We start from the raw sequence: 21,798 nt of genomic DNA on the forward strand, positions 1-21,798 counted from the left end.
TTAAATTAGGGAGTTAAGAGAGATGTGGATGCCAGTCGAACTCGTTAAAGCTAATTAACTGCTGGTGTCTGAACCTTCCAATCAGTAAAATAATCCACTAGCATACAGTCTATTATGGGCTAGATTAATTAGTTCTGAGGCATTAAACCCTCAGTGAAATTTGCACACATACACACACACGACTTCTATGTAGGACTTCTGCTGCTCTTGCCTGTCACTTATAATTTGGGATGCATGTGTACACGATTCAAATGCTCCTCACAGGTTTCTATTAAAATTCACTGTGACTGCTGATGAAAATAGCATACGGATATAGTCACTTTATTAACTACCTGTTTGGATAGGCACACGATCAAAATAAGTCCAGAATGTTAAAGTACACGTGAAATGAGTGTTTTTATCCTCAAAATGCAGAGAAATAATTACTTAAATTGTATCATTCACAACCAGGTGTTATCATTTGCTTAATCTCAAGGTACTGTACCTGCCATTCTTCAGAAAGCATTATAATTATCTGTCTAAATGCTGTCAATCATCTTAATCATTTTAATAAAGCTTCTGTTTGCTACATGGTGAATGTCATTGTGAAAGAAAATATATCTCAGTTCTACATTCACAAAATATCACATTTTCTGTTGGTAATGGCTATTGTATCATTCTACTCGCTATTATACAAGTGCGGCTTCGTTTCTTGATGTCTTGGTGAGAGAAGATGGAGGAATGAACAGTTTCATTTTGAAACAAGATTTTCAGAATCCTTTTTCTCACCTGAAATGAGAAAAGAGAACTGCCTGCCTGCTACTGCTGATTGCAAACCAATTTATTGACCTAATAAAGCCAATTTTCCATCATCCATGGTCTCCTTTTGGGTTTGAATTCAGTCCAAGTTTTGTTGCAGTCATTAAACTTTAAAATATGTTGAATAAGATGTGTTCAAGAATAGTGATAGAATCAGGGACATGAATTGTTCCTGTGCATCTAAGGATACAACAAGTCCCTATACCTAAATGGCAAAATATTTTGTTTCTGGGCTCTTCAAAACAAAATACATGCCTGCTATAGAAAGAATTCATTTAAATATAATCACATCTGGACTGCTATTCTCAAGGTCCAGTAGTACAGAGTTTATTACCAAAGGATGCAAACAACAATTTGCTATTTTACTGAAGGTTATAGACTGCCAGACTCTTTTTTTGGTCATGACAAAACTTCCTGGAGTCTGTGCAGGTGACCTGGCAACTATGGTAGTAGACATAGTTTGACATATAACAACAATCAGTTCCTGGTAGCAACAAGTATAGATCTCAATGTAAAACTGGCAAACTTGTTTATTTCTGTTTTCTTTATTAGCCGTCACTGTGACATACATCTATAGTTAAGCACAGTCGTACCTATCAGACGTTTCTGATGTGCTTTCTTCTGTGTATCTTTTTGCCTTGCTGGCAAGGCATGGAAGCTAATCAATGTGCTGCTGTGGATGGGGGCCAGGGCAAAATGTATTTTCACTAAGTTACAAAATATCTATATCAGTGTTAATATACGGTTTAATTAAAAATTTGCTCCACTTTAACCAAATAACTAACCTATTGAGGCTGTGGTAGTCCAGGAACTCCCGTTTTCTGCTAAGTAAATTTTTTGTCAATGAAGTCTGGTGCATTTAATGGAACTGCTTCACTTCCCAGTAAGAAAGGGCTGTCTGCAAGGTAAAGTGGTGAAAATAATGTTGTAAATATAACATAAAACAGTTAAATAATTAATTAAGGCAATGTTTGCTTAACACCATTTGATTTTATGCATGTGATGCAAGGGTTTTCTATGGAGAAGTTTAATTTTTGTAAATAAATATTGCGATTGGGTCTATAGCCCCCTGTAAAACAGCAAAATGTTGTTTTTACACAAATTAACACTTAATTAGTTTGCTTTAGAGGTGCTAGTGGGCAAATTTTGTTACCTTTGACTAGCAGCAGGCTACCGGTCTTTATGCTAAGGTAACAGGCTTCTGGCTGAGATTCACACAATTCACTTTCTGTGGATTTCCAAATAGTCTGTTCCAAATAGTCTGTCTGAGTTGCAGGTTAGTGTTATCTCTTCAAATCAGCTTTAATTTATAGAATTTATATATAAAAAAAAAACCTAAGTATCAAACGACAATGTGAGAACAATATGACAATATGAGAGAGAATTATCACCTGAATCTGCTGCTCCCCTCCGCTTTAAAAAGACTGTTAGAAAATTGTTAAGCTGCTTGGCTCACAACTTCACAGTTTTAGACACCTGCAGTTTTAGACTGCAGTTTTTTTTAGTAAAAACTCAGTGTGCATTAACCCAGCACCAAACTGTAGACACATGCATTTAGTGACTAGCAAGAGATGATAAAGATCAAAAACAGAGCTTAAAAAAGAGTGGATATTGGTATAATATTCATCAGGTGGACACAGATGTAAATCCAAATGAAAAATAATGTTGCTCTGAAACTGGTGAATAACCGTTTGCTAAAAAGTCCACTATATCAACTTAACAGGTGATAATATGTGACTCGCCACCAGAAAACCAGCAACAAATCGGCTCGGCACAAGTCGTGTAAACAAAGAAAAATCCTGTTAATTACTGATTTTTGTTTTTTGCAGAATATGCAAGTTGAAATCACGAAGAAGACATTCCATGCTAACACACACCAACACACCAACCTGATAATGTACTTGAATAATGTGTGAATAACACACTCATGGATACATGAATAAAGTATTGACTGTCCTGTGGGCTAACAGATGTCACTGACAGCTAGACCGGTAGGGGGTTGGATTTATGTAAATGTGATGCAAGTGAGAAGCCACTGTTATCTGGCTCCCCAGGTAGGTGAGAATCTTTCAGAAACTTCGAGGCTGGATTTCTCACAAAACTAGTTTGAGGAGTGTCTACATTCAAATGGCCACATCTTCTTCAAATATTTTCAGATATCCATGTGTTAGACATTGTTGGAAAGCTTAGAAACTACACTTTCAGAATCTGTAAATAACTCAAAATGCCCCTCTGGCAACTTGTTCCTGTTTTTTCCATGGCTGGACACATATATCAATGTTGTGTTCACAACTTGTCTCTGCTAACCCCTAGTGGCCAAAAAGTCAGTTAAATACAGGTTAATAATCACAGCAGTTTATAAAATCTTATGTAAGGGCTACATTTTATTAAGAACTTTGGAGTCATTACATATGTTTCTTTCTTGTCCATTGTTTTAAACTGCATGGATTTAGCTTTTTACAGACAAGGCTAGTTTACTGAGGTGGCCTATCGGGCACAGGCCTAGGGAACAAAGTGCCAAGGGGCCCCTAGGCCTTGACTCGCAGATGGCTGAATGACAAATTAAGATGTACCGACACTCAAAGTTATCTCAGAGAGACACACAACAACCACAAGGAGACCCAAACCCCCCAAAAACCCAAGTATTCCAACAAGATGTAAAACCACAACAAAGTCTATGTTTCTTTCTCATATGTAGCAGAGGTGGCATGACCATTTGCATATCTGTGCCCAGGACCCATTGTCTCATGTACTGCCAATGCATACAAGTTCATTTTTAGCTGTGATAATCTAAAGAGAACAAAATTAATCATAAAAAGAAATTGATTTATTTTCTCATTAGAAGACATGAAGTGCTTTGATTATAAAAACATCGTCATACATATTTATGTTGTACTTTATATAGTGTTTGTCTTTTAATATTATTGTACATAGGTAGATTTCATGTTGCCACATAAAACTCTATTCAGCATTTTTAAAAATTCCCAATGCTGTTTGAAACAGTGTCATTCCAATTCCCAGTGCTTGTTCAGCACAGCAGAGATATTAGAGAAGTGCAAGTCAGAAATGTAATTGTGAACGTAAAGCCCTTTCTGTTCTCTTGTGCTGCATTGTAGAATGAGATTAGGTAAACAAGTCGGCAGTACAGGATGAGATTGGACTGTTAATGACCTGCTGGTAGTGACTGTGGCTAGCAAATGAAAAAGAGCTAATTACATTTCCCTTGGCAACCACATGAAAATGTATTATGATGGAAAAGAGGACGATTGAAAAATTAAGTAATGACACCTCATAACACTGCAAGATTCCATAGCAAACTAATTATGAAAGTGTGTGAGGAGGTCTCAGACTGCTTGGCTTGTCCCACACAAACCCGCCGCACCCTTGCATTGTGTGAAATGTCACGCAGCAAGAAGGGTTTACCCTGGACAAATTGCATTTTTCCAATTCCAACTGTCCTTGTGTGCTCGAGGTCACTTATTGCATTTCTTTCTTTCTTCTGGGAGAATCACAATGAGCCTGCTGTCTTTGTTTGGCCCCTCATAATTTACCCAGACGCACAACTGGGGGTATTACACTTGTGTGTCAGAGTGTGTGTGCTTTTCTGCTGTGCTGAGGTGATTCCTAATAACTGCTCTAATTTCTCATAACCCAGAAAAAGGTCACGGACCAAGATGTCAGCATCATACACAATAACAGGAAGAAGTTTTCGAACCCTAACCCTATTCTCCTGCTCCAATTCCTTTATAATCATTTCACTTGTTGTGGCCCTATATTGCTTTTGTGACAATTTTTAAATAAAAAAAAAGATTGCCATTTATCATTTTTTTGGTTAGATTACTTGAAAGAAACATCCCTGCCTTTCTGTGTACCTTTCAACAATTCTATTAGAATCTATTAGTATGTGTCTGTGTTTGAGTCTCATATTTTTTGCATGTGATTCTATACAATGTAATACTTTTGGTCCATGACCAAGTCCAGAGTTGGTATGTTGGGTTTTTTTTTGCTTCTTGCTCCATCTCTGGGATTTAATCTACTCAAACCACCAAGCTCAGCTCAAGTTCTCTGTGTCACGCTGACCCTACATTCTGTGCCACGGCATCCTTCATCCTTCATCCGACTCTTTAGTCGGAAGCTAAACCTGCAAGCTGGAAAGCCACTTTTGATTGTTCCCCTTAAGGCATAATTACAAAAGAGGAAAAGAAACGTAGCCGTGGGTAGAAGGGCCTTGGGTTGTGCTCAGCTCGGACCATCTGTTCCCTCTACAGGAGCTACTTGATCCATTATATCAGAGGAGGAGGAAAATAATGGAGCCTGAGGGAGGGTTGCTGGCTCCATCGGAGGGCAGGTCTATGAGACGATGAGAAGGGTGCTGGTGTCACACCGCTGTCTCCTGACTCAGCAGGATTCAGTTGACCTCAGCTTGGAGTGGTGTGAGAATGCAGTCTTAAGCAAGGATCGCAAACTCTCAAAAGACTTTCTTGGATAGTACTGAGTGTTGTGGGTGAGATGAAAAATGTGGGCTAAATAAAGTGAGCACATCTCCTCCTTGTGAGGGCAAGTCATGGATCCTCATTTAAAGTGAATTCCCATTAACTGTCACATTTTTAACATATCAAGAGAATGGGACAACAGAATGACTGCAGACCTCCCGTCTTGGGAGTCCAACTCTGCAACTTAAAGAGAAGAGACAAAGGTTCCCAGATCAAATTGTGTCCTCAAAGAAAGCCAAAGCATGACCCATCCCACACTACCGACTGGCTGGAACCCTTCGCCTTCATTAGTTGGATTTGGGCAAGATGAAGAATGTCAGGGTAAAGCAATCAGCGGTAGAGTAAGGCAGAATAGGGCGGATCATGACATTGCTTTTTGTGGAAATGCAAATTTGTGTCCCTAGACCAAAGATGCGTCACTGAGCCCCCCAAACTGAAATGCATAACTTCCTAACCTGTCACAAAAGTATTGAAAGCAAATGGACAACTTTAACAGTGAATTTTAACTATGTTACCTTGGGATGACAGATTACTGTAACTTCTGTGTAGGCTAATCGAGACGGACAAAGCTCTATTTAGGCACAGCAGTGCTTTTACCTAAGTGCTGACATTACCATGATGACAATCTGATGTTCAGCATGTGTGTTTACAATGTTTCAACATGTTCTCATCCCAAGTCATCACATATTACCGCTTTGTAGTGAATGTCTGTGTCAAGGTAACAACAGCACATGGAAACCACCACTAACATCATCCAGGTTGGTGTGTATTGTTTAGGGAAAAGGAGGGAATGTCCAAGGACATGTGGTGGGAGGAAAATGGCAATGGAGAGGCTGTGTGAAAGAGAATGTGGCAAAAGAGGAGGGCCAGAGGAAAAACGATAATACCTCATGCTCAAGGCCAGATCCAGCTTAATTAGCAGTTAACACATATAAAGAATGCATCAGAACAACATATATTTAGTAAGGGACACAAACTAACCCCAACTTTCAGAGAAAGAAAAACCCTGAAATAAAAGAAAACACTAACAACTCTGTGCTTTTTGACTTAACTACAGAAAAAAAGTTGTGGCCCTGTCCAACTTGATTCCCGTCCATATTGGACATGTGTCTGAAGGGAAGGTCACGGTGGGTGTTTTAACTCTGGAGCTGTGCCCGGCTGTAGCGTTCTGGTCACTGGTGTGAGTCAGCACTCGGGCCTGGTGGTCGCTCAGATTATCCTTGTCCTGTAAGAGACAGGAGACTTTGGCCTTGGCCAGTGACTCGGGAGCAGTCAGAGAAGATTTATTAAAGCAGGTTTGATGTAGTGGCTTCACTATGGCCCAGCTTGTAAGGCACGAAATGCTCCAACACTCCCCAAAATTGAAGTTTGTGTGTTATCCTGGCAACAGCCAATGGGAGTTTAGCTTAGAGAGGAGATGCAAGACTTAGCTACTTCAATTCATTTCACATCAGATGACTTGCTTTTGTCTCCTTCACTTGTTTCATAAATTCTGTTTTGGAGAAAATAACCAGATATATTGTACTCTAAGTATTTACATACAGTAAAGTGTGCAATAATGAGAATATGGCTCACTCAGACATGTATAAAAAGTTTAAAACCTGTTTGTCAAGGATTTGTGCATGTATATATATATACTTCATAGATACTTAAAACACACTGTAAGGACTTGGTAATGTGTGTAACCATATCAAATGTGAGGACAGTTTTATTGTACAGTGTTATCTTCTACACAGCATCCAAAAACAGATGAAGTTATAACTGTAATCAGATGTGTTGTTAACATTTAAACATGCCCTCTGCTTCTAAAGACATCATAGCGTGTTGTAGACAGTTATCTATTTATGTAGTGCTATTAAAGTACATGGCTACCAGGAATTCTAGATTATGAACACATTTGTAAATGTCATTTGTCAACCCATGCAATACCTCTTCCTCATGTGTAATACTTGTATTATCACCTTGTGTGAACACATTTTGATAGCAACTATTTTTGTTTAGTCTTGAGATGACCTCACTCTGTTCACCCTGCCCTTGTTAATAGACTGTGATGGAATAGGAATGTGTTTTGTCTCTTCCAAGTCTATTTATGTGGCGATTAAATGATTAACTACTGATTTATTCCTGCAAGAACAAGCTATTGATGAATACAGATCCATTCCATGCTGTCAGCTGCCTCAGTATTGAAGACGGAGAAACACAACATGGTAAAGTTCAGCTGAACTTCTGGTATCGAGCTGATCTTATTTTCCAACCGGCTAGACAGGATTTAGCATTGATGGAATTCTGTTGGAGGCATTAATAAAAATATATTACTGTATGGATTACTGTCCCACCACGCGTCCTGGGGACCTGTGAGGCCAAATGAGTAATGATTTTCTCATACATCCTACAATAGTATTGCTGTGATCACCCAATGTACACTAAAATATTACAATATGCTCTATGTTTATTACTTGGCGCACACAGCAATCTTATCCCAACAACGGCATAAAATAATGCCATCAGGGCTTATGGAAACTCATAACTGGACTGGTGAGCCTCATAAGCAATATAAAGTAATCTTTTTTTTCAAATGCAATAAGGAAATTCTCACAAGTCCTCACACATTTTAATGCGGGACAGGCGTATTGATTTTATGAAGGCTAAGACAAGGTCATTCGAAGTCCAGTATGACTCAAGTATGAATTTAAAACTTTACCTGCTCCTTTTAGACATTAATTTGCTATGGCAGAGCCATGCATACTGATCTACTTACACCGTATACCAGACAAAAACTGTGTCGACCACATTTCGACTATAGTGCAAGTCCTTACCAGGGGAATCCATTTTGTCTGCGTGAACATCATGCACAAGCTCTCAGGGTGAAATTAAGAGATGGCAGCGCAGGAAAATAACGTTTGATTGATGATTAATTGATGTAGTCAAATTTAATCTCCTGAGGTGCACATCACCATGAAGATTTCCACCAGCTGTTTGACTGACAGCATGGGCTTCCATTAGTACACAAGATAAACACATCATACGCAGCCAGCTGCACCCACGTACCATACACCTACACATCTTGCTAACGAAGCATGTTCTGTGTTTTAGGTGAGTATCCTTCAAAGCCTTCTATGGATCCATTGCATCTTGTGCTAAAGCAAATTAAGATGATCCTCTCTTATCCTCAAAGCTTTGTCACCTGGTCTATTCCCCGTCATTATGACAGCTATGAGCTGTGGCCTTCCTTTAATGGGATTATCCCACATGTTCACCATAGGGGGATGTGGAGGCTGCTGGGAATCATCTTGTCTGTGTACTCTGTGACCACATCTGTCTGCATCATCCCTGCATGGGCTTCTGTTGATGATGAATTGCTGTAAAAAAATGAATCCGTCCTCCTACATAACATACCTCCCATATATTCTTACATTTATTTTCCTCAAATGAAGAGAAGACCCAATCTGACACACCAGATGGTTTGTTACACAGAACCATCATACTCAAGGTCCCGTAACAGGAGTCCACAAATCCATGGGTGATGTTACGGTAGCTATGTCCATTATTTTTTACAGTCTATCCTTGTTAAAAAAAACACTCTAAAAAAGCCTGAGAGCAGATCTACCTTTTCTCCCCACAGATGTATAAAGAGAACTAGATACAGCATTGGAGGGCTTCATTTAATTCTATGAAAGTTGCTCAGTGGCACATGAAGCCAAGAGTATGGCCCATAGGCCAAGCCGGGTACTTCTGGTTCAGCACTCTGCTAACTTGAACGGGGATACAATGATTCAATCGTGCAGCTTTTCTAGACTTTTCAAAGTTATCAGGCAGAATGGATCAAAGCAAACACTGACTGACAGATGTCTCTTTCTCTGTGTAAGCTACGTCAGTGGGAAAAAGTGACAGACTGTTTGGCCAACATGAAAACTGGTTTCAAAGCCTGGCACAATTTGGGGGCCTGTATCACCCCAATTGAGCTGTATGCGCTAGGTTGACCAGTGAAAAAGTACTGCGTATCAGGATAGCTAGTGTTAGCATTAGAGAAAACACTGGGGAGATTCAGTCATACATGTTTAAGCCTTGGTCTGACCCAGACTCAGTCAAGGAGTCTCTTGTGCACAAAATTTGGAGGTAATATGTATCAGAATGGTAATTGTAGTTAGCATTCTTTGTTAAAGTTGTTTATTAGCTTGTAGGCTAACTGGAAGTGGCTGACACAAGGTTAGTGGTTGGGAAACATACAGTGATATCTGCTCCAATTGAGGAAGGAAACTCTGGGGTCTGGTTTACATCCTGAAAGTGTGCACTACCATGTTTGCTATCAAAACTTTCACTATGCTAACTCGAAGAAATAAGCTATAACTCAGTCAAGGTAATACATTTTAGGAGACATAAACCTAAGAAAAACTTTGTTTTTTAACTTTTAATTGAATAATTTTTTTTGAAAACTATATTTAAAAATGACATTTTTGAACTTTCCCAGATCCCAGAAAAGATTTTAAGATGACTGAAAAGATTGAAACAATGTGCATGATGTAATCAAAAAGGAAGGTTGCAGAGCAAGAGAAACACTAAAGAAAAACACCAATAACAGGGATTAAATTCTGGATACCTCAGCCTTTGCTACTTTTATCTTGACTTTTTTTTTATGTTTCTCTTATGAGCCCATTAACTTAATGGAAGTGCAATGACGAATCGTCAAGAACTGCTTTAAGTAATAATGCAAGATCCCCCTAAGGTGATTTATGAATAAAATTCTCCAACAAATTTCCAGTTAATCTAATTTCTATGTGTTAATTTTTTAAAAATCAATTAACACATGGCCTCTGGGGCCCCTGGGGCAGTTTCCTACTCTGCCTGGTCAATAATCGACCCCTCTCCTGCTGTCATTGATTTATTTATTGGATAGAAATACTGCTCTCACTCATTAATTTACTGAAGCCTATCCTGCTTTGCCCCTTTTTTCCTTAAAATCTTATCAGCAGCTCAAAGGACATGAGCTGAATTAACCATGTGAGCCATCATACTACAGGTAATCAAACCTTTCCAAACTGTTTCTTGGTTTTTATCAAGGACCAGCCTTTACTGATCTGTCTTCTTCCTGAAAGAACTTCCGCAACACAAACCTGGCCAACCTTGAAACTCCAGGTGAAAGACAAAAACCTCAGCGCCAGTAATTTGCTGTGTCATTAGTATTGATCAACAACCCCATCAACTCCTGCAGATATTTTATGGTAATTTTCTGCTATGAGGCAGGAAAATTTGTACTTACTAACCCTTTAATACACAGTTCACTAAGCTGCTTATCGTGTGAAATTATCTAAACGTCCTGCAGCCCCACATCGGAAAACCACAGGAGGGTTTTCAAAATCTCTAAAGGACCAGATGTGTTGTTTGTATTCTCATCACATGGTGTTGAACCTTGTCTCTCTTGCAAAAAGAAAGTGGCACTGCTGTTTCCATTCACTGTTATTTGGTATTCTAGTGGTCACGCGGGCTTGTCCTCAACTTCTTGTCTTTCGCGGCAAAGAAGGAGGTTTTAATGCCAGGGGATGGAACAGGCAGTGACAGAATCTCCCCGATGACTCTTTATGGAGTCTTCCTGAAAAACAAAGTCAATAAGATTTGGGACGCCGAGCTACGGGTATTGATTATCTGTCTCTGACTATGAGGCAGGGGCGGGGTGGAGGGGAGCGAGGGGAAAGGGGAGCGAGAGTGAAGCATGGTCAGGGATATGAAGCGAGAGTGAGTGGGAAAGGAGAAAACAGAGAGGGAGGGAGGATGTTTTGATGCTTTTGAGATTCACAGACATCAGTGAGATGCAGGTGCTTGAGGGGGAAGCACGCTGCTGTTTTGAGTTATGATCGTGGGAGAGGTTGAGCTGGAGGAGGAGGAGGGCTGGTGCAAACCAGAGCAATGAACAGAAAGTGCAAAACACTGAATTCTAAAAATAATGTGGCAGTAATGCACTGCACCCTTGTATCTTTATAGGATAACCTCACAGCTATAGGATTAGATTAATTAAATGTTCGTGAAGGCCTACATACTGTTGATATTTAAAAACTATGATTCAATCTAGATCTAGTTATCTGTATTATAACAATATGACACATCATTGGCAATTGCTTCTTAGAGTCAACAGTAGTTTTTTCGCATGTCGCCAAGAAGTCCATGTCAGGAAAGAGTAAACAAAGGTTGTTTTCAGCATTTAAACCTATGACCAGTGCTATAGGTTTTCTGGACAGCACTGTCTCCTATAGGCAAAACTGTTTGACTGACAGGTGATCTCATAATATGACAGCAGTGAGAGCAGAGGTTGGCCCTAAACATCACTGCATCTTGACATTCTTCCTAACAAATAAGCCCTGAAGACAAAATAATAATAATTCAAAACAAAAAAATAAGAAAATTATGAAGCCATTCATAGCTTAATTGTTGCATTAAATTGTCAACACTGCAATGGAGAAATAGAGGATCGGGCCCATATTCATAACTTTAGGAGAAACTGTTTGAAAAAACAATTTTTTTTAATGAAATGATTTAAAAAACAGTACAACACTGTAGTTTGACTGTTTGTTGATTACTTTCAAGGGGTTTTGGTGCAAAGTCAGCATCTCACTGGCATTTTCTTTCATTTTCCCTCTTTATTTCCTGTTACTAGAGGCATTTTTTGTGCTGTGCTTACAACAAAAGGTATGATATTTAATTAGTCTCCAAACTTGTAAGCATGTGCACATGGCACAAGCACAGAGAACAGTATCTGCAGGCAGGAAAGCATCCTTGCAAGGGAGGATTTTTTGCTCACATGCAAAAATGTGGTACCGCGGAACTAGTCTGCGATGAACGCAAGCTTGACTTTCTCTGCATGCTCACAATTACTCAACACTCATCTGCTTATCAAGTTGTTTTGTGAGACTCTTGAAACATGGCAGATCTTTCTGCCATTTTGAATAGTCACTTTGAGTACTGACCGTGACCTTTGATCAACAGCTTGGTTTGATCAGTGACTACAAGCACAAAATAGTCCAGCTTTTACCCTTATTCCAAAAAACACAATATTCCTGCATCATTTCACCATGTGCATTTGTTGACATTGCGGTAGCGGCATCCTGGAGCGTAAACAGCAGAGGCAGATTAAATGCTATAAAAACACCCTTTTTACAGTGAACTTTGGTGATCGGCAACTTCTTGCTTGAGGAAAAAAACAACTTTGATGTAAAAATAAAAAAACTCAAAACAGACTGAAAATTTGTTTCAACCAATTTCCTTCCTCTAAGAAATCTTGGGAGTTTTCAATGAACTTGAATAAAAACTACAAACAGAATAAACATATTGCCTTCTTGCTGTTGCAGTTTGTTTGGTATCTGTGCTCTACTGCACAACTTGCTCGCTGTCAATCAGCTGACAACGACAGAAAGAAATGGAAGTGTCAGTGAGAAAATAATCCCTCACAACATGTCACCTTACAGATTTTATTGCCACATGCGTGGCTTATTATTCAGGCTGAGCCGGGGCAGAGGGTAATTTATTTTGGCACTGTAAAATTGTTATCCTTTAAGGGGATGAAATGAATGAATGTCAAGAAGTTTAATTACATACACCGTGCACTGCAAAATGATTGGGGGTGTGAGGTAGACCTAGGAAAAGGAAAATTGGCCAAAATGAGATTCACATTTTTTTTTAAATGCTCGATGCGCTATTGCTGTCTCAGCAAGATGCAACCTCAGCGTACAGCAGGCTTTTATCTAAATCCAGATGACCAGCTGAACCCATTGTCTCTCCACTGTGACAATATCTCACAGTTTGAGTGGCTGCTGGAGAGGTCAGGCTCTGATATCGTAACTCAGAGAAAATCATAGGACCGTCTATGACTTTCAAGCCTCAGCATGGCTCCAATCCACCAGGAGTCTTAGAGGACTCTATTTAAAAAGCACACTTCCTCTCATCCCTGGAAATCTGAAGGAAAAAAACAGCTCCACTGCCCATGGCGTGTGAAATAAGAGCCAGGTGAGATCAAAAAGGTTAGCTGATGTGAAACGAGACAACGGAGCAGAAAGAGGGAGAGGAGGCGTAGGGGCTGGATAAAGCCGTTTCCCTGCCGATCCCCCACATGATTAATCTGTAGCTACTACTCGCCAAGGTCACGTGTCTCAGTGTGACTTAATAAGTGTGAGACGTCTTACACTTAAAGGCAAAACAAAGTGTTCAGATGGAAGATGAATAGTGGATGTTGGCTGCACACTCAAGGACCAAACAATACCTTTTGTGTCTGTTGTGGCACTTTGAGGAATAGCAACTCTTTTTTATTAGCCTACAATATCTCTATCTCTGATGTTATATTAACAGGCTCGGTTATTTGACCCATTTTGGTCTAAAATTATCAACCTGTATAAAGGGGCAACAGGTTTGATTGCTGACCTTTCCATTGATATTATGTCAGTCATGGAGTGTGGATTCTGCTCTAATACAATTTGTTTTAAAAAATATATCAGGAATATCCAACATATGCACAAGACAGAAATCTTGAAGCTACATTTTTGCACAGGGACTCTTTTTAAGACGGTTCAATTTCAGGTAATAAAGTACAACCCATGGCCTTATAATGTTAGTTTGCATTTGATTCAGTGGCACATATTGTGGTACAACAAACCATACGTGAAATGAGCAGACACTAGTCACATCTATACGCAGAATACACACTCTGCATATATGCTACATTAACACGATGATCCATTTTACATGTGCTGGCTGACTGAAATTGGCCATGTTGATGTGGAATTCTATTGGTCACTTGCATTTGCAAAAACAGAGGGAATGATAATGTAATCAATGGCTGTGCTCACAGAGACCCATGTACCTCATAACCAGACTACAACTGCATGGTGTGATGTGGATATTCATCTTTTCTTTGATGCATTTTTTTCACATAAAATAGAACATGAGCTGAAAAGAAAAAGTCAAGCACTACCTATTAAAGTTTTGTTTGACACCTAATTCCGAATGAATACTCTCTGTAACAGATAAAACATTACTCTGGTGAATTAGTCATTGATAGATGTAATTGCTTATGATCTTTTTGGTGTTATTATCCAGACTGATGTGAAAAATGCTGTCAAACTGGTTCCATCTCACACAGGATCATTTCTAAGTTTGCACAAGTAAGCATTTTCTGTTTAAAAACCTCCACTCTTTGTTGTCTTTGCATCTCCACTTCTGGGAGCCCTGACCTTTCCATAATAAGTTAAGTAATACACCCGGGAGTTTCACTATATGTAAAAAGCAATATCCCCCAGCCCACCCCCCATCCTTGTTGCACCATTACTAGGCTTGTCTTATAAAGGGCCTTGGCGTGCAGTTCAATTTATTCTTTTTTTGTAAAGAGAAAGTGGTGGGGAAGTACCTTGGAGATTCAAAAAACATGCATGCTGCTTGATCTGGTGGGTTAGCGCTGCGGGGATCAAAAACAAAGGCATGACGCTTGGGAGGGAAGGTTTCACTCCACTTTTGTTTAATGCCCACTGATACCACTGATTCAACAGCAAGTAGGTCATTTCATAAAAATTCTGTAAACATTAAACCCTGATCACTGATTGCTATGTCCATACTATAGACTGTGTAAATAATGGATGTAACTACTGTGACATCACCCATTGCTTTGTGAACTGCCATTTTGAAGCCTCATGTTCGGCATTAAGGACTTTGCCATCTTGTTTTTTTGGAGTCAAAGGTGACCATATTTGGATGAGAGGTTGGAGCTTTGGAGGAGGAAGGGGTGGATTTGTTTTTTTGTTTGTGTTATAAACATCTTTATTTCTGCTGTCAGAAAGTCAGGCATTTTAACACAGGGGTCAGTTGGGATTTACTCTATTTGGAAGCCAGCCTCAAGTCGACATTCCATGAACTGCAGTTTGTGGCACTTCCGCATTGGCTTCATTTTCAGTGTTGGAGTATGTTGCTTTTGTAAACATCATAATGTGATTATATTTAGGCAACAAAAGCAAATGGCAACCAATATCTGAACGTAAACAAATGCACATGCTGGCATGGATGGATTAGGTTTAGGGGAGGTGGTGGTAAGGTGTAGAAAAAAACATCACATTCAGACAGGAAGCAAACACTGAACTCCCACATTAAAGTACAGGATTTGTTGGACCCATCCACTGCCCATCCTACCCAGCAAATAGGCACTCTTGCTCCATATGTAACATCTTTACTAGCAATGTTTTAACCTGAGTCTTCATGCTGTGTATTATGCAACGCACAGGTTCTGTCTGGCTTCTCTGAATGTAGAGCCAAAGCATGATGTTTTGGGTTTTTTTTATACCTAACCACGCATGTCTTTGGTACCTAATTCTAACCATGTGCTCTTGTTAATGACCTGGCATTGGTTACCATGTGCTTTGTTGGCATCCCGCCATTGGTTGCGGCATCCCACTGACAACTGACAAAGCGGCAGTATGTGATAGAATTAGAACGTGTTGCATTTTCACAATGTAAGTCTATGGAGGGAAAAGTCATTTTTGGGCCTCATGGTATCATATTACCTTTCTGGAAGTTGTAATTTAACATTTTGGCCATGTTGTAAAATGGGCTTCAAAGCCTGGCACTGTTCCTTTAGGCTTGGTCTACACAAGCACCATAACAGCTCACTTACTTACACTGTACACATGTAAATGCAACCCAAAGTGTATTTCTGCGCTTCAAGCCCATTTTCTTCAATATCAGCCATGTAGCTACTGTGTAAACACAGACCGAGGAGCACTCAGGCTCCTGTTGCTATTTTGCTAACATGTTGGTCACACTACACGGGCTGTGTAGACACAGCGTGGCAAATGTAACACTATTTTAGATGACCAATTTGGTCAAAGTTGCTGGAGTGTAAATCTAAATCTAATTAAGACACATAACTGTCACTACTATCTACACTCTGCATACAAAGACTTTAGAGGGTGGTGTCTTTTTGTGTTTTGTTTTTTTTAAATCATAGTGCAAAGTATTGGTCTGCTGCTTTAACGTGTGGTAAAACAGAAAGCAGCACAGGCTTGCCTGACAGTCACTGCTCAGGGCAGCGTTTTGTGAGCAGTCAATTCCATTTTGTGATTTCTGTCAGACATGATGATCTCATTAAACCTTAGAGGCACTACAAAAGATCAAATGAATCCAAATCCATTAGAATAAATTAAATTATGACCAAGATTTTTCTTTATATTCCACCATTCCCACACTGCTATTTAATTACAGGTTAATTCCAGAACACACAGCGACAGACTTAACCCAGTGATAGCTCATTGACTTTTAAATTCGTTGCTCATTAGTGCTTCTTATTTGCCATTTTGAGACTCCTCCAACTGCTTTATTGAGGAATTGATTGTTTTCCTCAACAACCCCAAATATATGCTAATTTATCATTGATTTTCTTAAACAGTCCTCCGATGAATGCCTGGATTGACCTTTTGATAAATGACTTAGCTGGCAGAGCTCAGTAGCATCATCTAGGATATAGATTTGAGCTGATCCTTCCAGGCCTTTTGTCATTCCTTGGGCTGTCTTTAAATAGCACACACTCGCTGTAGCAATAATTTAGTTTCTTGGGTTGCTCACAGTGTGCCAAAATAATACTTTCCTCTACATTTGTCCCAGTTCTGCCAGGAAATGCTGAACTTTACTTGAGAGCATTATGACTGTACAAGATTTTAAAATCTAGAATGTGACCTGCTCTTTTTGGTTTGAAGAAAAGTTGACTCAGTTATCTGAAAAAACCCAATATTTTATGCATCACTGGGAATCGGCGGAAGGAAAAGTTGCTTTGTAGAACACAAAGACACTGCAAGTACATTCGCGAGCTATACTCTCCAGACTGCTGTGGGATAACACTTCACAATAAAGGCACTCGATGTCCCCCGGCCCCCTGTGGTTTCAGAACTGCACAGTTTTCCCAGCATGCACCATTAATGCTCAGTTGCCGGGGACCAGTGTCTGCTGGTTCCAGAGGAAAAAAGAATAAAGGCAGATGTACAATGCATCATGTAATGTGAGCCATTAGCACTGTCAATCAATAATTTAACATCAGACTTTGGAGCACGAAAAATCATGATCAGCTGGATTCCAGAGTTCAAGTGATGGTGATGAAACAGACTGGAGAATAGCTTTCTCTCGCACATACTTGTTATATATTTTTGAACTTTGTGTAGGTATACTGCAAATATTAAATTTTTAAATACTGAATGTTGCTACAAGTGAAAAATTAATGACTGCCACCCCTATGGTAAGGCTTTGATTAGGTTTAGGCACAAAATTACTGGCTTTGGATGGGCAAAAGATTATGGTCATGGTTGAAAGGAACCAGTTGTGGTTATGGAAACAGGTGATATTGTGCATCAGATCCTGTTCACACTGCCATGACAATGTTATGCCTCCTATAGATTCAAACCCAAAATGAGCATTTTAGCACTAATGGTTCTCTTGTCTGGATGTCAGTAGGTTTTTTGTTATGTTTTTGGTTGGATGATAACATCTGTGGTGAACACGAGCTTAAGAAATTTTCACATTTTGTTGTACGACATAAAATATGTAAGTAAATATCCCACTTTACAATCTTGTTGTCGTGATTTTGAAGTCATGTCACCATGGTGTAGTTTGTTTGTATATAGCTTGACATGAACTTTTACTTCTGCCAATTGCATCAGTGCTTCAAACATTATAAGTGGTGTTCATTTGTGGACCTTGATGCACACTGCCTTTGACTGTTCTCACCTCAGAATAACTCCTGTTAAAATTGTTTTAATGTCATAAAAATAAGTTCAAAAACAACTTATGATCAATTATATGAAATCCTATACTCAAGTCACACAAAACACTGCTCCAACCATATCATCAGTTTCTTTCATCCACAAGTCATAAGTCAGCTGGCTGAGACCCTGATGTTGAAAAGATAAGGGGCCTACAGCTAGAAAATGATTCAAACTTGTCCAGGTTGTTTCACTACCTTCTGTCCAGTTCCCTGCTTGAACGCAATCCATCTGTGGTCCTGAACTCTAATTAGTAGGTATTGAAAATTAATAGAAAAGAGCGTCAGGGCGTCAGGTTTGTGAAAGTGCAATTATGTGTCCTTGACGTCAGTAATGATGTAACTGTATTGCAGTAAGCTGAAAAGGTTTCAGCAGACCTGTAATTGCACCTTTTCAGTCCAAGTTTCTCCAACTAATCCTTTGTGTTTGTCAGCAGATTCTACAGGTAGTCCAGAGGGATTTCAGACATGGCCAGAGGGTGTGCTAGCGGGACAGAGGAAGTACAGGCAGCTTTATTCTGACCTGAACTGCATGTCTGTCTGAAAGACACTCTGTTAACCTCTGCTACTGTCTCAGGGGACTGGTAGATCTGACTGCTGCTGGTGGGGCTAATCCTGGATATACACCGACCAGGCAGTTACTGAGTTGGCGGCCATTTTTGTTTTTAAAGTTGTTATTTATAAAATGTTTCCATATTGCTTTATGTAAAACTTTGCAGCTGTTGCTGGAGACATTTGTAGCCCCTGCAAATCTGTGCCATGATTGCTTTAGAAATTCACACCATTTTGTATTCTGAATTCTCTATTTTTGGATTGATTATTTGTGTACACCCCAGTGATATGCTTATTACTGCAAGACTCCTCTAATGTTACCACCTAACTGCTGACAGAGGGAAAAGAAGGGGGCAGGTTTCTGATCTGATTCTTTCATATTTAGACCATTCCATGCAACAAAACATCCTGTAAAGCTCATATGTAGACTGAGATGCACTTGAAGTAAGAAAATATCAGAGCACTAATTAAGCACATGTACGGTATAGATGCCTGCTGTAGCTAAACGCTGCAGGTTAATGATGCGAAAAACAGCACTAAACATCAGCCATATGGAGCTGGAGTGTGTGTGTTAATATCCTTATGTTTTTATTTCTTCGCCACGCCAGAGACAAACCGTGTTATTGCATCTTGTAAGATTTTTCATTAGTGCTCATGTTGCTGCATACAGAGATGGATCATTAGTTATTGTTTAGGTTACTATCATTATCTCTCAGCGCTGTTTGCCTCAGAGAAGCATCTTTGGGAAATTGGGGTACATTACGTCAACATTTTAACTTTGGTTAAAACTTATCTAAATGTTTTCAGGTTTGAAGAAGAAAGGCCGACATTACAACTCTGTAATGTACAAAGAGCAGTAACTACATAATTCAATTTGAGATAAAAGGATTTGGAGTGTACTCACCAAGAAACAGTTGCATAGACGATACACAAAAAAATCTAAAAGATGTAGAGACTGCGACCAGCTTTCTGTTAATCTTTGTACAAAACAAGGGCAGATTATGAGACAATGGGCCTTCGGGCACATATATTTTAAACCATCACAGAAGAAAGGCTCAAGAAAGGTGATGGTTCTGCCTCTTTTTTGTGGTTTTGTGTATTTTTAAGATCATTTTGTTTGTCTGTAGTTATTTTGCATCTTTTTTTGAATTCCCTTGCATCTCTGTGCTGTCTCTATGTCTTTCTATGTGGTCATTTTGAGTCTCTCCCTGGCTTCCTGGTTATTATGAGTGGGCCCCTGGGCCCGTACCTAGTAGGCGCTTTCAGTATGATATCCATGGCAGTGTTTCCCACTGATAGTGGGTGTGGAGGTGGGCCACAGTCACGGATGGCATCTTTTGTACCATTATGTGTCCTCTCTCTCTAAAATCAGAGGTATTTGCAGGGCCGTGAATACAGCGCAGGCAGGGCTCTCCATGAGTTCTTTTTTTCCTCAGCAGCGGTTTGTCACTCTTCAGATCACAACAATGAATGACAGCAGTGGCTGTTTGTAAGTGAAAGTAACCTTTTGGACACAGCAGAATGTATAATTAAGTTTCACTTTCAATGCCACGGTTGTTCTGCTGCTCCATCTGCTCGGAGTGCGCTATAAATAACCAAACACACACACACACACACACACACACACATACACACATATATATATATATATATATATATATATATATTCCAATAGCACTTCTAATTAGCAGCCCAGGTCCAAAAAATCTTTCTGTGGAGGCAGATCTGGGAGTTGTGACTGCCCGTCACAAATAAATGAATATGTGGGAAACCCTGCATCGCAAAAGGCTAAGACAGCACTTACTGCTACTGTGCTTAGCTCTGTAGCTACTCTTGTTGGGCTGATTTTTTCTTTCATGAGTGGATTTAAGTACTTCCTCATTTAGTCATATTTGATAACTGAATTATAAAGACATTGAGAAGAAAAAATTTGATTCGAATTCGAGCGGGACAAGCTGGGGAGCCCAGAAACATTTAGTAAATCTTAACTTTAGCAATTAGGAAACCAGCTATTTTTACTGCTAGCTTTCAATGGATATAATATAAAATCTGTTTTAGCTGATTAGTTGGCTAATTTATATATATATATATATATAGTTCTGGGAGTGCAATGGCTTGTTTTTTTGTTTAGCTTTGCAGGTCAAGTCATTAATTTGTGCATGTGCAAAAATATGTGATTTAGTGGGATTGTGTAATTTAGAAATTAATTTAACTCTAGATTAATGCATGGATTAACATTTCCACAGTTGCTGTAGTTCATTATATGCCCAAAGCCTGTGTTGCAAATTGTCTGATGCCCACTGGTTTGATTGGCTATTTGACAAGTTCTGTTGTCGCCATTAGCTCATAGTTGTCAGAAGACATTATTTCAGAAAATAGTAACTAAGGTCATCATGAATAATGTGGATTGTCTTCTACAGCACATATTTGGAGGTTTGCCTTTTGTGATATATTTTCATGAATCAAATTGTTGGTAAAACATAATCAAATTTAACATGGAGTGACTCTCCAGGAAAAAAAAAACAAAGACGACTGCAAAAAAAGACGGCATGTCAGGGGGTCATTTTTGTAAAAGTACAATTGTCCAATTATGTACCCTTGACATCAATAATAGCAAAACTAACATCCAGTAGGTGTTCCACTGTCTCTGTAGACCTGTAATTCCACCTTTCTAGTTCAAGTCAAGTCATGTCCTGTTTCTCTAACTTATAATTTGTATTTGTCAGGAGATTTCACAGGAAGTCCAGAGGGATTTCAGACATGGCCGGAGGGTGAGCTTCCAGGACACAGGAAGTACAGGCAGCTTTATTCTGACCCAAGCGGCATATCTGTCTGAGAGAAACTGTCTTAACCTCTGCTGCCGTCTCAGGGGACTGATAGATCTGACTTCTGCTGGTGAGGCTGATACTGGATATACACTGACCAGGCAGTTACAGAAGTAGCATCCATTTTTCTTTCAAAAGTTATCTTGTTTTATGTAAAACTTTGTAGCTGTTGCAGAAAATTTGTCCCATGAGTGCTCTAGAAAATCACACAATTTTGTCTGCTAAATGCTGTATTTTTGCTGTGATTATTCATGTGCAACCTAGTGATATGATTATTACTGCATGCATGGTCAACAATAGGCTTTCAGGATCTCGAGCATCTTTCTGAGAGATTTACCAAGCATGAAAGCAGCAGGAA

Source organism: Plectropomus leopardus, chromosome 14 (assembly GCF_026936395.1).
Source record: "Plectropomus leopardus strain MGB_pleo_1.0 chromosome 14, ASM2693639v1, whole genome shotgun sequence".
NCBI lineage: Eukaryota > Metazoa > Chordata > Actinopteri > Perciformes > Serranidae > Plectropomus > Plectropomus leopardus.